Here is a 12418-nt window from a genome sequence, read left to right as displayed (position 1 = left end):
GTACTTAATGAATATGATGTCAGTTCGGTTGTCATCTGAGACATTATGACTGATGACAGGACGACATAAACTGTACCTGGGAAAGTCTACACATTCTAGTTATCAGATTCACATGGAATTGTTGTGCAATTTAAATGTTTGAATTTGAAACTATTTGTGAAAAGATTAAATGTAATTTTTGCTTTCAAATTAGAGAATTGTGTTTTCATAAGGTTAGAGCTCTGCTCAATCAGTGGCCCGCCCCTGTGAAGAGACATGAGTTATAAACTATGAAACACACCCTTCTCTCCCTCCACTATATAAGCCCTTGACGAAAATGTAACCTTCTGTTCCGAGTACGCGAGGCCTGCAGCCTCTGCGTTAAAAGGGCAAATAACTTGCTGTTCCGGGTACATTAGGGCGACGGTTCGATGTCAGAAGGATTCAGATAACTACAGAACGAAGCTAACCTCAGCGTGAGCGTTGGTTGCGAATGGTATGAACTTTGAACTCTTATTCACTGCAGAAGTGATACCTCCTAGCCGTTGAGTTAGCAGCGGCTGCTGTAAACCTGAGCTAGGAAAGGATGGACGACGAATCCAGTCTAACACACAACGACGATACTACAAAGTACAGTGCCTTGCGAAAGTATTCGGCCCCCTTGAACTTTGCGACCTTTTGCCACATTTCAGGCTTCAAACATAAAGATATAAAACTGTATTTTTTTTGTGAAGAATCAACAACAAGTGGGACACAATCATGAAGTGGAACGACATTTTTTGGATATTTCAAACTTTTTTAACAAATTAAAAACTGACAAATTGGGCGTGCAAAATTATTCAGCCCCCTTAAGTTAATACTTTGTAGCGCCACCTTTTGCTGCGATTACAGCTGTAAGTCGCTTGGGGTATGTCTCTATTAGTTTTGCACATCGAGAGACTGACATTTTTTCCCATTCCACCTTGCAAAACAGCTCGAGCTCAGTGAGGTTGGATGGAGAGCATTTGTGAACAGCAGTTTTCAGTTCTTTCCACAGATTCTCGATTGGATTCAGGTCTGGACTTTGACTTGGCCATTCTAACACCTGGATATGTTTATTTTTGAACCATTCCATTGTAGATTTTGCTTTATGTTTTGGATAATTGTCTTGTTGGAAGACAAATCTCCGTCCCAGTCTCAGGTCTTTTGCAGACTCCATCAGGTTTTCTTCCAGAATGGTTCTGTATTTGGCTCCATCCATCTTCCCATCAATTTTAACCATCTTCCCTGTCCCTGCTGAAGAAAAGCAGGCCCAAACCATGATGCTGCCACCACCATGTTTGACAGTGGGGATGGTGTGTTCAGCTGTGTTGCTTTTACGCCAAACATAACGTTTTGCATTGTTGCCAAAAAGTTTTGGTTTCATCTGACCAGAGCACCTTCTTCCACATGTTTGGTGTGTCTCCAAGGTGGCTTGTGGCAAACTTTAAACAACACTTTTTATGGATATCTTTAAGAAATGGCTTTCTTGCCACTCTTCCATAAAGGCCAGATTTGTGCAATATACGACTGATTGTTGTCCTATGGACAGAGTCTCCCACCTCAGCTGTAGATCTCTGCAGTTCATCCAGAGTGATCATGGGCATCTTGGCTGCATCTCTGATCAGTCTTCTCCTTGTATGAGCTGAAAGTTTAGAGGGACGGCCAGGTCTTGGTAGATTTGCAGTGGTCTGATACTCCTTCCATTTCAATATTATCGCTTGCACAGTGCTCCTTGGGATGTTTAAAGCTTGGGAAATCTTTTTGTATCCAAATCCGGCTTTTAACTTCTTCACAACAGTATCTCGGACCTGCCCTGTATGTTCCTTGTTCTTCATGATGCTCTCTGCGCTTTTAACGGACCTCTGAGACTATCACAGTGCAGGTGCATTTATACGGAGACTTGATTACACACAGGTGGATTGTATTTATCATCATTAGTCATTTAGGTCAACATTGGATCATTCAGAGATCCTCACTGAACTTCTGGAGAGAGTTTGCTGCACTGAAAGTAAAGGGGCTGAATAATTTTGCACGCCCATTTTTTCAGTTTTTGATTTGTTAAAAAAGTTTGAAATATCCAATAAATGTCGTTCCACTTCATGATTGTGTACCACTTGTTGTTGATTTTTCACAAAAAAATACAGTTTTATATCTTTATGTTTGAAGCCTGAAATGTGGCAAAAGGTCGCAAAGTTCAAGGGGGCCGAATACTTTCGCAAGGCACTGTATATTTGCACATTGGTGTTTTTTTACCCCTTTTTCTCCCCAATTTCGTGATATCTGATTGGTAGTAGTTACAGTCTTGTCTCATCGCTGCAACTCCCGTATGGACTCGGGAGAGGCGAAGGTCAAGAGCTATGCGTCCTCCGAAACACAACCCAACCAAGCCACACTTCTTCTTGACACAATGCGCATCCAACCCGGAAGCCATGCTGCGTCGGAGGAAACACCGTACACCTGGCGACCTGGTCAGGGTGCACTGCGCCCGGCCCGCCACGGGAGTCGCTAAGAGACAAGGATATCCCTGGCGGCCAAATCCAGACAATGCTGGGCCACATTGTGCGCCGCCCCCTGGTTCTCCCGGTCGCGGCCGGCTGCGACAGAGCCTAGGCGCGGTCAAAAGTTTAGAACACCCACTCATTCAAGCGTGTTACTTTATTTTTACTATGTTCTACATTGTAGAATAATAATGAAGACATCAAAACTATGAAACAACACATATGGAATCATCAAGTGTTAAAGAAATCCAAGTGTATTTTAGATTTGAGATTACACAAAGTAGCCACCTTCTGCCTTGATGACAGCTTTGCACACTCTTGGTATTCTCTCAACCAGCTTCACCTGGAATGTTTTTCCAACAGTCTTGAAGGAGTTCCCACATATGCTGAGCACTTTTTGGCTGCTTTTCCTTCACTCTGCGGTCTGACTCATCTCAAACCATCTCAATTTGGTTGAGGTGGGGAATTGTGGAGGCCAGGTCATCTGATGCATCACTCCATCACTCTCCTTCTTGGTCAAATAGCCCTTACACAGCCTGTAGGTGTGTTGGATTATTGTCCTGTTGAAAACAAATGATAATCCCACTAAGCGCAAACCAGATGGGATTGCGTATCGCTATGGAAGGCTGTGGTAACCATGCTGGTTAAGTGTGCCTTGAATTCTAAATAAATCACAGACAGTGTCACCAGCAAAGCACTCCCACAGCATAACACCATAACACCTCCTCCTCCATGCTTCACGGTAGGAAATACACATGCAGAGATTGTCCGTTCACCCAAATACCCGTTCACCCAAATACCAAATATCCACCAGCCTATTGTCCATTGCTTGTGTTTCTTGTGCCAAGCAAGTCTCTTCTTCTTATTGGCGTCCTTTAGTAGTGGTTTCTTTGCAGCAATTCGACCATGAAGGCCTGATTCACACAGTCTCCTCTGAGCAGTTGATGTAGAGATGTGTCTGTTATGTGAACTCTGTGAAGCATTTATTTGGGCTGCAATTTCTGAGGCAGGTAACTCTAATGAGCAGAGGCAACTCTGGGTCTTCCATTCCTGTGGCGGTCCTCATTAGAGCCAGTTTCATCATAGCGAATGATGTTTTTTGAGACTGCACTTGAAATGTTGCGTATTGACTGACCTTCATGTCTTAATGTAATGATGGACTGTCATTTCTCTTTGCTTATTTGAGCTGTTCTTGCCATAATATGGACATGGACTTTTAACAAATAGGGCTGTCTTCTGTATACCACCCCTACCTTGTCACAACACAACTGATTGGCTCAAACGCATTAAGGAAAGAAATTCCACAAATTCACTTTTAAGAAGGCACACCTGTTAATTGAAATGCATTCGAGGTGACAACCTCATGAAGCTGGTTGAAAGAATGCCAAGAGTGTGCAAAGCTGTCATCAAGGCAAAGGGTGGCTATTTGAATATTCTCAAATCTAAAATAATATTTTAATTTGCCTAATAATTTTTTGGCTACTACATGATTCCATGTGTGTTATTTCATAGTTTTGATGTCTTCACTATTATTTTACAAAGTAGAAAATACCAAAAATAATATAAAACCCTTGAATGAGTAGGTGTTCTAAAACTTTTGACCGGTAGTTAATGTAAAGTAATATTTCAGTTAATTTTTCTAAACATAAAAAAACTGTTTTTGCTTCATCATTTTGGGGTATTGTGTGTAGATTGATGAGGGAAAAATACATTTTAGTCCACAATTTGAGGTAGACCTGCCTGCGTAACGCTAGTGGGATGTTCAAAGAAAAGAGCGGAGATAACATCTTGCTGTCTAAACCTTCGGCAGGATACTGACAAGGCAAGGGGATATTCTTCTACAGAATATGACTAAATACCACTAGATAATTTCAGCAGATTTCATCACGGAATCAAAGAGTAAATTGATGAGTGTGTGAAGAAGGAACCTGCTGATGTCATAAAATCTGTTGGAATTAGGGTGATAATTCAGTCAACCATTACTAACTGAAATATCAGGCAATACGCTTTAGGGATTTATCAAGACTACTGATCCTTCAGTATTGGTCGAAACGGCACCAACTAGACCATGTTGATGACTGTTAATTAAATAAATGTTGTTCTCTATCACCGCTCTGTTGTCGATGCTGCTGTTTCAGAGTGAGTGTGTATGAGATTGTTATCTCTATTGCATCCTGTCAAAGATTAGAGTCAGGACTCAACCCTGCTGTAGCTTTAAAAGGGCAATCTTCAATTGCTACATACAATTTTGGACTTGTGAATTAATGATATGTGCCCATTGATTCTTGAAGATTATACCTTATAAAAGCCTCATAAGCTTAGTTCAACTGTCGTACCCCATCAGAACCCAAAGTATAAGCTTGTTTTACTCCAATGTTTGTAAACAAAGTAAATGTAAACAAACACTTTACAGCCTAAAAACATGGTTCAAAGGATAATGTTGATACCATGGATGGTCAGTCTTTGCATCCATATCTCTGTCTATGAATTTGAGAGTGGTTACATTTCTCCAGACCCGTCCCTCAGCTTTTTACCGAAACATGGGCGGGGGACGGGAGGTGGGGCACGGGGGACGGGGGGCGGGGGGTGGGGTACGGGGGACGGGGGCTGGGGGACGGGGGACGCTTGAACTGCTGATTGCCACTTTAACAGTAACCAATATGTTTATTTATTTTATTTATTTTACCTTTATTTATCTAGGCAAGTCAGTTAAGAACAAATTCTTATTTACAATGACGGCCTAGGAACAGTGTGTTAACTGCCTGTTCAGGGGCAGAACGACAGATTTGTACCTTGTCAGCTCGGGGATATGAGCACATGGATATATACCACCTGAGGGCAGCCCGTCAGGAAGTCCAGGATCCAGTTGCAGAGGGAGGTGTTTAGTCCCAGGGTCCTTGGCTTAGTGATGAGCTTTGAGGGCACTATGGTGTTGAACACTGAGCTGTTATCTGAATAGCATTCTCACAAAGGTGTTCCTTTTGTGCAGGTGGGAAAGGGCAGTGTGGAGTGCAATAGAGATTACATCATCTTTGGATCTGTTGGGGCGGTATGCGAATTGGAGTGGGTCTAGGGATTCCGGGATGATGGTGTTGATGTGAGCCATGACTAGCATTTCAAAGCACTTCCTGGCAACCACACCTGCCCCCTGTCTGGGTGTGGATAGCTTCCTACAGTGCCTTAGGAAAGTATTCTAAATGGTAAAGAATGGTTGACTGAATTATCAGATTTTATGACATCAGAAGATTGTTTTTATGACATCAGCAGGTTCCTTCTTCACATACTCTATATATATTATATATTATTTACTCTTTGATTCCATGATGAAATCAGCTGATTGGACCCTGATCTCTCTTTTGACGAACATATCAAGACTGTTTCAAGGACAGCTTTTTTCCATCTACGTTAACATTGCAAAAATCAGAAACTTTCTGCCTAAAAATGATGCAGACAAATTTATCCATGCTTTTGTCACTTCTAGGTTAGACTACTGCAATGCTCTACTTTCCGGCTACCCGGATAAAGCACTAAATAAACTTCAGTTAGTGCTAAATACGGCTGCTAGAATCCTGACTAGAACCCAATTTTTTTAATCATATTACTCCAGTGCTAGCCTCCCTACACTGGCTTCCTGTCAAGGCAAGGGCTGATTTCAAGGTTTTACTGCTAACCTACAAAGCATTACATGGGCTTGCTCCTACCTATCTCTCTGATTTGGTCCTGCCGTACATACCTACACGTACGCTATGGTCACAAGACGCAGGCCTCCTAATTGTCCCTAGAATTTATAAGCAAACAGCTGGAGGCAGGGCTTTCTCCTATAGAGCTCCATTTTTATGGAACGGTCTGCCTACCCATGTGAGAGACGCAGACTCGGCCTCAACCTTTAAGTCTTTACTGAAGACTCATCTCTTCAGTGGGTCATATGATTGAGTGTAGTCTGGCCCAGGAGTGTGAAGGTGAACGGAAAGGCTCTGGAGTAACAAACCACCCTTGCTGTCTCTGCCTGGCCAGTTCCCTTCTTTCCACTGGGATTCCCTGCCTCTAACCCTATTACAGGGGCTGAGTCATTCTCTTACTGGTGCTCTTTCATGCCGTCCCTAGGAGGGGTATGTCACTTGAGTTGGTTGAGTCACTGACGTGATCTTCCTGTCTGGGTTGGCGCCCCCCCCCCCCCTTGTGGGTTGTGCCGTGGCGGAGATCTTTGTGGGCTATACTCGGCCTTGTCTCAGGATGGTAAGTTGGTGGTCTGTTGATATCCAAAGTGGGTGGGGTCATATCCTGCCTGTTTGGCCCTGTCCGGGGGTATCGTCGGATGGTGCCTCAGTGTCTCGGGACCCCTCCTTCCTCAGCCTCCAGTATTTATGCTGCCGTAGTTTATGTGTCGGGGGGCTCATGTCAGTTTGTTAAATCTGGAGTACTTCTCCTGTCTTATCCGGTGTCCTGTGTGAATTTAAGTATGCTTCTCTCTTTCTCTCTTTCTTTCTCTCTCTCGGAGGACCTGAGCCCTAGGACCATGCCTCAGGACTACCTGGCATTTTATTGATTTATTTATCCGTTATTTTACCAGGTAAGTTCACTGAGAACACGTTCTGATTTGCAGCAACGACCTGGGGAATAGTTACAGGGGAGAGGAGGGGGATGAATGAGCCAATTGCATGATGACTCCTTGCTGTCCCCAGTCCACCTGGCCGTGCTGCTGCTCCAGTTTCAACTGTTCTGCCCGCGGCTATAGAATCCTGACCTGTTCACCGGACGTGCTACCTGTCCCAGACCTGCTGTTTTCAACTCTCTAGAGACAGCAGGATTGGTAGAGATACTCTTAATGATCGGCTTTGAAAAGCCAACTGACATTTACTCCTGAGGTGCTGACTTGCTGCACCCTCAACAACTACTGTGATTATTATTATTTGACCATGCTGGTCATTTATGAACATTTGAACATCTTGGCCATGTTCTGTACTAATCTCCACCCGGCACAGCCAGAAGAGGACTGGCCACCCCTCATAGCCTGGTTCCTCGCTAGGTTTCTTCCTAGGTTTTGGCCTTTCTAGGGAGTTTTTCCTAGCCACTGTGCTTCTTCACCTGCATTGCATGTTGTTTGGGGTTTTAGGCTGGGTTTCTGTACAGCACTTTGAGATATCAGCTGATATAGAAGGGCTATATAAATACATTTGATTTTATTTGAAATTATCTTGTGGTATTTAGTCGTATTCTGTTGAAGAATATCCCCTTGCCTTGTCAGTATCCTGCCGAAGGTTTAGACAGCAAGATGTTATCTCCACTCTTCTCTTTGAACATCCCACTAGCGTTACGCAGGCAGGTCTACCTCAAATTGTGGATTAAAATGTATTTTTCCCTCATCAATCTACACACTGTTGTTTGTGTCCCAAATATATATATACATATATAAAAATATTGGATATATAAAGAAATACAAATTACAAATTGAACAGATACGTCCTTTTATCCCCTATACTTATTGAAATACCTTCCTCCCATTAACAACAAAAGCCGCATACATACAAAAATCAAATAAATGTACAAAAACCTAGGAAGAAACCTAGGAAGAAACCTAGAGAGGAACCAGGCTATGTGGGGTGGCCAGTCCTCTTCTGGCTGTGCCGGGTGGAGATTATAACAGAACATGGCCAGGATGTTCAAATGTTCATAAATGACCAGCATGGTCAAATAATAATAATCACAGGCAGAACAGTTGAAACTGAAGCAGCAGCACGGCCAGGTGGACTGGGGACAGCAAGGAGTCATCATGCCAGGTAGTCCTGAGGCATGGTCCTAGGGCTCAGGTCCTCCAAGAGAGAGAAAGAGAGAATTAGAGAGAGCATACTTAAATTCACACAGGACACCGGATAAGACAGGAGAAGTACTCCAGATATAACAAACTGACCCTAGGCCCCCGACACATAAACTACTGCAGCATAAATACTGGAGGCTGAGACAGGAGGGGTCAGGAGACACTGTGGCCCCATCCGATGATACCTGAGAACATGGCCAAACAGGCAGGATATAACCCCACCCACTTTGCCAAAGCACAGCCCCCACACCACTAGAGGGATATCTTCAACCACCAACTTACTATCCTGAGACAAGGCCGAGTATAGCCCATAAAGATCTCCGCCACGGCACAACCCAAAGGGGGGAGGCGCCAACCCAGACAGGAAGATCACGTCAGTGACTCAACCCACTTAAGTCACGCACTTCCTTATGTTTGAAACACAGGCTTCTAGCGAGGGCAATTTTGGGGCTTCACCATGTTTCATTGAAATGTACAGCTGTGTGTCATCCGCATAGCAGTGAAAGTTAACATTATGTTTTCGAATGACATCCCCAAGAGGTAAAATATATAGTGAAAACAATAGTGGTCCTAAAACGGAATCTTGAGGAACACCGAAATTTACAGTTGATTTGTCAGAGGACAAACCATTCACAGAAACAAACGGTTATCTTTCCGACAGATAAGATCTAAACCAGGCCAGAAGTTGTCCATGTAGACCAATTTGGGTTTCCAATCTCTCCTAAAGAATGTGGTGATCGATGGTATCAAAAGCAGCACAAAAGCAGCACAAAACACCAGTCTCAACGTCAACAGTGAAGAGGGGACTATGGGATTCTGGTCTTCTAGGCAGAGTTCATCTGTCCAGTGTCTGTGTTCTTTTGCTCATCTTAATCTTTTCTTTTTATTGGCCAGTCTGAGATATGGCATTTTCTTTGCAACTTATATACATTGGGGCAAAAAAAGTATTTAGTCAGCCACCAATTGTGCAAGTTCTCCAACTTATAAAGATAAGAGAGGCCTGTACTTTTCATCATAGGTACACATCAACTATGACAGACAAAATGAGAAAAACAATTCCAGAAAATCACATTGTAGGATTTTTAATTAAATTATTTGCAAATTAAGGTGGAAAATAAGTATTTGGTCACCTACAAACAAGCAAGATTTCTGGCTCTCACAGACCTGTAACTTCTTCTTTAAGAGGCTCCTCTGTCCTCTACTCGTTACCTGTATTAATGGCACCTGTTTGAACTTGTTATCAGTATAAAGGACACCTGTCCACAACCTCAAACAGTCACACTCCAAACTCCACTATGGCCAAGACCAAAGAGCTGTCAAAGGACACCAGAAACAAAAGTGTAGACCTGCACCAGGCTGGGAAGACTGAATCTGCAATAGGTAAGCAGCTTGGTTTGAAGAAATCAACTGTGGGAGCAATTATTAGGAAATGGAAGACATACAAGACCACTGATAATCTCCCTCGATCTGGGGCTCCACGCAAGATCTCACCCCATCGGGTCAAAATGATCACAAGAACGGTGAGCAAAAATCCCAGAACCACACGGGGGGACCTAGTGAATGACCTGCAGAGAGCTGGGACCAAAGTAACAAAGCCTACCATCAGTAACACACTACGTCGCCAGGGACTCAAATCCTGCAGTGCCAGACGTGTCCCCCTGCTTAAGCAAGTACATGTCCAGGCCCGTCTGATGTTTGCTAGAGAGCGTTTGGATGATCCAGAAGAAGATTGGGAGAATGTCATATGGTCAGATGAAACCAAAATATAACTTTTTGGTAAAAACTCAACTCGTCGTGTTTGGAGGACAAAGAATGATGCGTTGCATCCAAATAACACCATACCTACTGTGAAGCATGGGGGTGGAAACATCATGCTTTGGGGCTGTTTTTCTGCAAAGGGACCAGGACGACTGATCCGTGTAAAGGAAAGAATGAATGGGGCCATGTATCGTGAGATTTTGAGTGAAAACCTCCTTCCATCAGCAAGGGCATTGAAGATGAAACGTGGCTTGGTCTTTCAGCATGACAATGATCCCAAACACACCGCCCGGGCAACGAAGGAGTGGCTTCGTAAGAAGCATTTCAAGGTCCTGGAGTGGCCTAGCCAGTCTTGAGTATTGAGATAAACTTTTGTTATTGACCAAATACTTATTTTCCACCATAATTTGCAAATATATTAATTAAAAATCCTCTGGATTTTCTGGAATTTTTTTTCTCATTTTGTCTGTCATAGTTGAAGTGTACCTATGATGAAAATTACAGGCCTCTCTCATCTTTTTAAGTGGGAGAACTTGCACAATTGGTGGCTGACTAAATACTTTTTAGTATTTAACTTTTGCACACAAATACACATGCACAAAAATAGATATAAAATATCACAACATACTATCCCTTCCCTCCCACGCCCTCCCGTATCCCCTGTTGGCCGAAATTCATACTCTTGATCAATAGAAGGCAACTGTTCAAAAAAGGAAATTAAAGGCTGCCATCTCAAGAAAAAGTTACAAGTACAGTCTCTCAAAGTACTATATTACATTTTTTCTAAGTGTAGAAAAGACATTAGATCTTTCAACCAGGATGATAAACTGGGAGGTTTGAAGGATTTCCAGCTAAGCAAGATCTGCTGGCGGGCTCTAAGGGAGGCAAACGCTACAACTTCCACTTTACTTTTAGTGAGACTAGGCAACAAAGATGGAAGAAGATCTGGAATTTTAGAGAGAGTATTAAAAAGGATGACCAATTGTCACGACTTCCGCCGAAGTCGGTTCCTCTCCTTGTTCGGGCGGCGTTCGGCGGTCGACGTCACCGGTCTTCTAGCCATCGCCGATCCACCTTTAATTTTCCATTTGTTTTGTCTTGTTTTCCCACACCTGGTTTCATTCCCTCATTACGTGACATGTATATAACCCTCTGTTCCCCCCATGTCTGTGTGTGGAATTGTTTGTTGTAAAGTGTATGTGCATTATAGACTGGTTTGCTACAGGTTATTTCAACCCATATTTTGTTGTTCTGAGTGCCGTCGGTTTTGCCTCATTAAACTGCTCCGGTTGTTACCCAGTTCTGCTCTCCTGCGCCTGACTTCCCTGCAGACAGTTACTCACCTCTTACACCACTCAGACAGCTTAGAACACGAATAAAACATATGGCTGTGGTCAGGTGGTTCGGTGTGAATGAACATCTATCACATTACTATGTTTTTCTTTGGTGTAGTGAATTCTGTGCAAGACCTTGAACTGAATGAAACTTAACCGAGCACATGAGGATGTGGAGTTAACACTAGGGCCTCCTCCCACCAGTCATCTGTAAAGCCCCATCCCACCAGCCATCTGTAAAGCCCCATCCCACCAGTCATCTGTAAAGCCTCTTCCCACCAGTCATCTGTAAAGCCCCATCCCACCAGCCATCTGTAAAGCCCCATCCCACCAGTCATCTGTAAAGCCTCACCCCACCAGTCATCTGCAAGGTCAAGTTCAAGTTCAGAGAACAGCATAATATCATATAATCCAGAAATCAGACCTTGCCAACTCCACGGGGTGTGTGTGTGGGGGGGGTCTCTTCCTGCAACGTCTTTGGAGGTAGTTGTGGAAAGGTGGGAAAATGAATTCGGACTTGAAAATTACGGAAAAGATTAGAATGAGACAAACTACATTTAGCTATGAGATCATTAAAACTGCCAAACTTCCCATCTAAAAATAAATATTTGAAACATACCAAACCTCTCTCTCGCCACAAAACGAAAGCCTGGTAGTGTTTGGAGTGTAAAAATAGGTGATTGTTACAGATTGGGCTTAGAAGAGAAGGGGCAGAAAGTCTAAAATGTTGACGAAATTGTCTCCAGATCTTCAAAGCACACAATGGGTCACACAATGGGGTTTCCAGTAGACTTTGAAGGACACAAGGACAGTAGGGGCACAAGTTGTCCATAGCCGTATTATGTGACGGGGTTAGGATTTGTAGAGGCTAGAATAAAATGACACGAAAGTTGAATTAATATTAGAGGGATCACTTGTAAGATTACGTGAGGAGTCATATACCTGAGAGATGAGATGAGATGCCGACTGGTCTTTAGGTTGGTGTGCCAAAAGGCGGCTGGCCTTGTCACCAT

Source organism: Oncorhynchus clarkii, chromosome 14 (genome assembly GCF_045791955.1).
Source record: "Oncorhynchus clarkii lewisi isolate Uvic-CL-2024 chromosome 14, UVic_Ocla_1.0, whole genome shotgun sequence".
Classification (NCBI taxonomy): Eukaryota; Metazoa; Chordata; class Actinopteri; order Salmoniformes; family Salmonidae; genus Oncorhynchus; species Oncorhynchus clarkii.
The sequence above is the reverse complement of the archived record's forward strand: the minus strand, read 5'-3'. Positions refer to the sequence as shown.